General features: G+C 41.8%; 1 non-coding gene across 1 annotated transcript; it reads left to right on the forward strand.

Annotated features, from left to right (window-relative positions):
• Positions 1 to 1,992: 1,992 nt before the first annotated feature.
• On the forward strand, positions 1,993 to 2,099 carry LOC127490826 (U6 spliceosomal RNA). The gene has a single exon (XR_007919221.2). It is a non-coding gene; the product is annotated as a U6 spliceosomal RNA (small nuclear RNA).
• The last annotated feature ends 6,166 nt before the right edge of the window (positions 2,100 to 8,265 follow it).

The following is an 8,265-nucleotide window of genomic DNA, read 5'->3' on the forward strand; positions in this document are numbered from 1 at the left end:
CACTCTCCAATGGCCCCTGCGGCCGGCACGCTGCAGCCGGTGCACCGCGCTGATCGGAAGACAGGAGCCAGGTGCTTCTCCTGGTCTCCCATGCAAGTGCAGGACCCCAGCACTTTGGCCATCGTCCACTGCACTCCCGGGCCACAGCAGAGAGCTGGACTAGAAGAGGGGCAACCGGGACAGAATCTGGTGCCCCGACCGGGACTAGAACCTGGTGTGCCGGCATTGCAAGGCAGAGGATTAGCCTAGTGAGCCGCGGCGCCGGCCTGTGTGTTGATTTTATATCCTGCAAATTTACCAAACACCCTCATCATTCCAGCAATCTCTTAGTGGAATCTTTTGGTTTCCCTAAATGTCATGTCATCATGTCATCTGCAAACAGGAATAATCTAACTTCCTCCTTTCCACTTTGTATCCATTTGATTTCTTTTACTTGCCCAATGGCACTAGCTAAAACTTCTTGAACTGTATTGAATAGCAAGGGTGAAAGCAGACATACTTGTCTGGTTTCAGATCTTAATGGAAATATATGATGCTGGCTGTGGGTTTACCATATATTACCTGGATTTGTTGAGACCCATGTATATGGTTTTACCATATATTACCTGAGATTGTGTTGTTAAAGGCTTTTACCATGTAAGGATATTATATTTTATTAAGTGCTTTCTCTGCACCTATTGAGATAATTGCATGGTTTTTATTTTCAATTTGTTAATGTGATGTATCACATTTACTGATTTGCATATGTTGAACCATTCCTGCATACCACAGATAAATCCGATTTGATTAGCTAGTATTCTGTTGAGGATTTTTACATCTATATTCATCAGTGTTATAGGTCTATAGTTCTCTCTCTTTGTTATATCTTTTTTTGGTTTTGGAATTAAGGTGATACTAGCCACATCGGAGGAGTTTGGGAGGATTCCCTCCCTTTCAATTGTTTTTAATAGTTTGAGAAGGACTGAAATTAGTTCTTCTCTAAAAGTTTGATAGAATTCAGCAACAACACTGTCCAAGCCTGGGCTTTTCTTTGTTGGGAGGCTCTTTATTACTGTTTCCATCTTCGTCTTGGTTGTTGGCATATTTAGGTTTTCCAAGTCTTCATGGCTCACTTTTAACTGTTAGAGTGTGTGTCCAGGAATCTGTTCATTTCTCCTCAATCTTCTGCTTTGTGGAAAACAGCTGTTTATAGTCAGTCATGCTGATTACTTTAGTTTCTCTGCTATCCGTCGTAACACCTCCTTCTTCATCTCTGATTTTATTAACTCTGGTCACCTTTTTTTTTTTTTTTTTTTTTTTTTGGTTAGTTGGGCTACTGATGTATCAATTTTGCTTAATTTTTCAAAAAATCAGCTCTTCACTGATCTTTTGTATCTTTTTTATCTCAATTTTGTTTTTTTTCTTCTCTAATTTTAATTGTTTCTTTCCTCCTACTAATTTTGGGTTTGGTTTGTTCTTGATTTTCTAGGTCCTTCAAGACATTGTTAGATCATTTGATGCCTTTCAAATGTCTTGATGTAGGCACTTATTAATATAAACTTCCCTCTTAGCACTAATTTTGCTGTAACCCATTGTTTTTTTTGTTTTGTTTTTTTGTTTTTTTGTTTTTTTGTTTTTTTTTGACAGGCAGGGTTAGACAGTGAGAGAGAAACAGAGAAAAAGGTCTTCCTTCTTTGGTTCACCCCCCAAATGGCCACTACGGCTGGTGCACTGTGCCAATCCAAAGCCAGGAGCCAGGAGCTTCCTCCTGGTCTCCTATGCAAGAAACCTATAGGTTTTGACATGTTGTATTGCCATCTTCACTCATTTCCAGTAATTTTTTTATTTCCCTTTTGATTTCTTCTATGGCCCAGTATTCATTCAGGAGTATGTTGTTCAGTCTCTATGTATTTGCATATTTTCTGGAGTTTCTTAAGTTGTTAATTTCCAACTTAATCTCTTTGTGTTCAGAAAAGATACATGGTATGATTTCAATTTTTAAAAATTAGTTGAATGCTCGCTTCAGCAGCACATATACTAAAATTGGAATGATACAGAGAAGATTAGCATGGCCCCTGTGCAAGGACGACACACAAATTCATGACACGTTCCATATTTAAAGAAAAAAATTGGTTGAGATTGTTTTATGGTCTAGCATATGGTCTATTTTAGAGAAAGTTTTATGCACTGTTGAAAAGAATGCATATTCTTCAGCTGTGGAATGAAATGTTTTGGAGTGTAGATTAGTTCTGTTATTTCTTTGTTGATTTTTTGTCTAGGTTATCTGTCTGTTGATGAGAGTGGGATGTTGAAGTCCTCCATTTTATTGTACTCGAGTCTATGTCTCCCTTTAGATCCATTGCTGTTGCTTTTACATGCCAGACACCCTGGTATTGGGTTTGTATACATTTACTATAGTCACATCTTCCTGTTGAATTGATCCATTAATCATTACATAATGCACTTCTTGTCCTTTTTAACAGTTTTTTTGTATTGTCTAATATCAGGATGGCTATTACTGGTCTTTTTTGCTTTCCATCATCATGGAATATCTATCTTTTTCCATCTTTTTACTGAAAGTCTATGTGTATCTTTGTGAGATGTGTTCACTTCAGGCAGCAAATAGATGGATCTTGTTTTTTAATATATTCAACAAGTCTGTATATTTTAATTGGAGAATTTAGGCTATTTACATTGAAGTTTATTATTGGTAAGTAACAACTTGGCCCTGCCATTTTGCTGCAAATGTTCGTGTTGTTTGCTTTGGATTTCCTTTGGATTTTTTTAAAGATATATTTATTTATTTGAAAGTCAGAGTTACCAGAGAGAGGAGAGGCAGAGAGAAAGAGAGAGAGAGGTCTTCCATCCACTGGTTCACTCCCCAGTTGGCTATAATGGCTGGAGCTGTGCTGATCTGAAGCCAGGAGCCAGGAGCTTCTTCTGGGTTTCCCACATGGGTGCAGGGGCCCACTTCTACTGTTTCACCAGGCCACAGCAGAGAGCTGGAATAGAAATGGAGCAGCTGGGACTTGAACCAGTGCTCCATATGGGGTGCGGGGCACTGCAGGCAATGGCTTTAAGTACTGTGCCACATCACCAGCCCCCTCCTTTGTACTTTTACAAGGAGATTTTATACCTTCACATTCTTTCTTAATGAGACTATTTGTCTGTATTTATCTGTGCAGCACATCCTTAAGCATCATTTATATGGCTGGGCAAGTGGTGACAATTTCTTTCAATATCTGTTTTCTGAATTCTCAACCTTGTCATTGTAATGTTAGTATAATGGTGGTAAATTACAGTTGCTGTCCTACAAATATGCAGTGTTCCTCTTGACAGAGAATTTTTTTTTCATATGTCTAAAATATATGGTGATTCTTCTTGCAAATAACCTCATTGTTTTCAACCATCTCAAGCCGACTCTCTAAGACCGAGAGTCTTGGAGCCGGCACTGTTGTGTAGTGAGTGCCAGCATCCTATATGGGTGCTGGTTCAAGTCCTGGCTGCTCCACTTCCAATCCAGCTCTCTGTTATCACCTGGGAAAGCAGCAGAAGGTGTTCCAAGTCCCTGGGCCCCTGCACCTACATGGGACACTTAGAAGAAGTTCCTGGCTCCTGGCTTCACATCAGCGCAGCTCCAGCCATTGCAGCCATCTGGGGAGTGAATGAGCTAATGGAAGATCTCTTTCTCTCTCTGCCTCTTCCTCACTAATAAATAAATAAATCTTTAAAAACAAGACCAAGGATCTTTAAAAGATCAATAGTTGCAATAAATAATTACATTTGCAACCAACATTCAGCTAGTTATTGGCAATATGCGTAGGGCATACAGTAAACACACCTATCAGAGTGTACTTCAGCAGCCATCCAGGAAAATTATATTAAACTGAAACATAAGCTTATTTTGATGTAAAATATTTTGAAAGCTGTGCATAGCTTCTTCAAAATATGAACTTTCATTGAACTGTTTAACAACCTCACATACACACTGTACATAGTGTTTCCTTTTTTTCGAAAATGCGTTTTGATTTCTTTATTTTGTTTGAGAGGCAGAGAGAGAGGGACAGAGAAATTTCCAATGCTCGTGTTTATCCCAAATGCCTGCAACAATGAAGGCAGGGCCAGGCCGAAGCTGGGAGCCTTGAGTTCAATCTAGGTCTCACCCATGGGTGGCAGAGACCCAAGGACCTGAGCCACACTTGCTGCCTCCCAGGGTGTGCCTTAGCAGTAAGCCAGAATCGTTAAAAAAGATGAGCCCCAAGCCCAGGCACTGAGACACGGGATGTGAGTGTTTGAAGTGATGTGTTAACCACTAGGGGAACGCCTGATTTCACAGTCCATTTTCTGAGTATGAATGCATGCCAGTCATACACGTAACTTACTGTTTGCATCCTCATTTTGTAGGTTCAATATTGCTACAAAGAGTAGCCTCAGATTCATTACACAGTAATACTCTACTGGCTAAGATTCCCCATAAGGTGGGATCAGGAAGAGAGGAAGACAGGAAAGAGGAGTTGGGGGAAGAGAAAACAGAGCAGAGAGGGACCGGAGGCAGCAGGAACTGTGTCTGAGGCTGTTGGCTGAACCTGGAAGTGTGTTTATCTTTCCCTTACCGAATGTGAAATCAGGACTGAGCAGTATCGTTCCATCTGTCCTGATGGTAATACCTCAAGACTGTGTGATTTCTCATAATGTCATATAGGTCATTTTTCCCATAGAAAATATGGAAATAAATTTGAAGCGAAACAGCTGAGCAGTCTTTAGGAAGGACTTTGTCTGAGGGTGATCCAAGTTTTTCTATTTATGAGAAACAGAGAGTGTGCTTCAGGTCATCAGGACCATGGCTCAGCCTCAAGGGAACCCATGCATGTGCTCGCCTGGGGCTCCCAAGGAGAGCAGGAGCTCAGGGTGGCCATGGCTGGGGGCAGGGTCCCCCGGCGTCTGGACAGTTCCACTTACTAGGTTATCCTACCAAGCATGCAGCAGCGAGATTTCCACTCTCATGTGCTCCTGGCGGCGTCCATCAGCTTGTCCTCTTGTGTCTCCAGCTTGAACACAGCCCTTTTCCTCTTCCCGATTCCCCAGGGAATCAACATCGTCCTCCTTGGCACGGATTCTTGACTTCATGGTGCCATGAAAGCCCCTGGCAAGCCTATGTGTGGCTTTCTCTATAGGCTGCCCATTGCTCCTGTCTGGGCAGCTGTGTTTGGGCTAGTTCAGTTGTAAGTACCAGCTGACTCCCTTCCCCTGGGACCACAGGAATGGCTGCTCTTCTGATGTTGGGTTTTTGCCATCATTGAATATTTAAGAGCTGATTCCAGTTACAGATCCGATAGTCCCACCCTTCAGAATCTTAGTATCTAAGCAATGAATTGAATGAAAATAGAGAACAGGCCCAGGAAAAATAAATCAATATTGAGTTCTCATTGCAACCGTAGTGAATCCTTGAATTTCTGGAAAACATCACATCCATACACTCAGTTGTCTAGTTATTCATGTCGTACATATTATTTATTTTCTACTGTAGTTCACATACTCAACAAATAGGGTCCCAACCCCCTCTTCCAGCTGCCTCCCCTGACTTCTGTGGGACTTGAACGATTGAAGGAAATGGTGGTTAACTCAATGATCATAGAACTATATAGGATTTTGTATTGGAAATTAAATTGTTGATGCCTATTTTCATGTATTAAAGGAGAAAGCTCCATGAGAGAGTGTAGTCAGGCGTCTCTGATGTGAAGAAACTTGTCCTGAGACTGGAAAAAGAGAAGGAACCAGCCAAAGTGCCCCCTCTCCTGTTGTTTGTTGGTGGTAAGGGTGATGAGCATGGCCGTTTTTAACCTTGACTTTTGACCTTGCTCCTTCAGTTCTTAAGGCAAAAATAGGTCCAACGTCACACCCCGGTGGGGCACTCTCTTCCCCTCTCACTCTGTAGCACCACAGTGATACTCTCACGTTACGGCTCCCTTTGGCTTGCCTGAAACCCTTCTGTAATGGGGAATAAGAAAAGGATTTGCCACCTGGAAGGGAATATTTCTCAGGGGTGATAGGACAGCACAAGCATGAAATTATAGTAACAGCAGCTGAACACGGATCCGTCTGGAAACTTTAAACAATGCATCTGGCAATTCGCAGGTAATAACTTGCCAGGTTTGACAGGAAAGCTCATAAATATTTCTTAATATTACCAAACAAGCCACCTGTGAGCTTGGAGCCAACTCTTATAAATCCAGGGGTCATACTGGCTGGCTGTCCTGAAGTAAACATAAAATCAGCTAATCTTTCAAACTGGAAAATGCCATCAGCAGAGGAGGAAGTCAGAACTCTTGGAAATAAAAGCAGCGTGTCTCAGAGTAGGATGCAGCTGAATTTTAGATGTGATTGGCTCTTTGGTAGGATAGCCATGGATCCCTGTTTTTCCTGGACTCTGCTGGGTCATGTGGATCACCTATGGTATCGTTAAGGGTGCCTCCTCGCACTCTCAAACTTGTCCTTGTCCCAGGTTGGCAGATAAACTGTCTGCCTAGTTTGAACAAACCCATCCTCCAGAGGATTACAAGGTGGAAGTGAGAAAGAACCGAACGGCAGGTTAGATCCCCAACTGTTGTAAAAACAGAGTGAAAAAGCTGTGAGCTCTGTGGAGGGCAGAACTGCCTTGGTGTCTCTTCCGCTATCGCTGACCCAGTCTGAAGAGTTGGGAAGCCTTTCCGTGCAGCGCTCTGGCATGCACACGCACCACGGTCACTGCCCAGGGTCTGAGCTCAGCTCAGCGCAGGCACTCCAGTGCCCCTTCTGAGAAGGGCTGCTGACTTGCTACCCTGTTCTCACAGCCCAGAAAAGCAAACCCACTGGGAACGTCAGTGGATGTTTTTTAGACACGTGTAAAATCCCATGCAAAGAAAAAAATCACTTACAGCCAGTGCTACCCCAAGCCTAATTTTATAAAGTCCAGGAGCACACAAATTGAGAGTTGGGACTAAAATGAAGCAAGATCATGAATTCTGGTAGGTGTCCTTATCACATCAGTAATAATTTTGTAATAACAGTGACAAAGGAAAGACTTCTGAACTAACTGAACTTTTTTTTGGCAATAAACAATAACTTCTTCCACTATAAACTGATTGTTCTTTTCCCTTTTAATGGCCAATCTTCCCTAGGATCTGAACTCCATTTTTGTCCATCAAACATCTTATTTAATGAAAGTGACTAGCATTTTATACACAATGGAAATCAAGTCATTTACATCTCAAGATTTGATTAGCATAACAAATCACATTAAATTAATAGGAAAAAGCAGGTGGAAGTACTTAGTACTAAAGTGGCTTGAAAAAAATGGCCATGAATTCAGATTAAAGTTGGTTGGTCTGTGAGGAAAGTTAGTGACACTTAACAATACTTTATTAGGAGAATAGCCAAGAATGTTTATAGATATATCTTGTTTTTTCTTAATTACCTCAAAACCATATCATCTGTAATGATTGCATCTTGGCTAAAATCTGCCTAGGTGAGAAGGGGTGAGAAGAAGAATATTAATGCATTATTTATCTTCTTGGCACAGTTAAAAAGACATGTTAATTAAGATCACCTATCTCATTAACACCCCAAGACAACCATGTAATATCTGAATATCACAAGTAATTTTTTTCTTTCAATTCTGCTTTGAGTGAAAACAGCACTGAGTAATATGTTAAGGTATCCATACTGAAAATGAAAATATAATGTGTCTACACAGTGCTGAATGACTGTCCTCCAAGGAGGCGCAAAAATAAGAGCTTGATAAGTGGAAGTTAAACACTTTACTTTCAGCCACTACTCGTATCTGTATTTATTCTTTTTGAGAACATCTTTATCTCCAGCTGTGTAGTTACAGAGCTGTGCTGTTTTTATTAGTGATGCAATGAGACCAGTTTCCTCCATGCAGGCTTACTCTGGAACAGTGCATCAGGGACGACTTGAGGAGAGAAACACCCACTGGCTTCTTGAATTGATAGGGATGAGTAGGTCTTGTCTTGATTGCAAGATCGAAGCAGCATCTGTTTGGTATGGCTGGAGACCAGGGGCCTGAATTCTCGTGCCTCCAAAGAGGGTCAGATCTGTGGTGCACACCGTTTGGACATGAGCAGTGTAGACAGGTGAGCCCAGGCAGGGCGGGCTCCTGTGTCTGTCTCATCAGGCCCAACTCCTTCTCCTTCACCAGGAGCCCTGTGGCTTACATCAGGGTGCTCCACATTGGTGTGCTGTTCATTGCCTACCCCTTTTCTCTCTTATTCAGGGAATATTAGGTTC

This window comes from Oryctolagus cuniculus, chromosome 6 (genome assembly GCF_051225735.1).
Source record: "Oryctolagus cuniculus isolate XC-2025 breed Fujian yellow rabbit chromosome 6, ASM5122573v1, whole genome shotgun sequence".
Taxonomy (NCBI): domain Eukaryota; kingdom Metazoa; phylum Chordata; class Mammalia; order Lagomorpha; family Leporidae; genus Oryctolagus; species Oryctolagus cuniculus.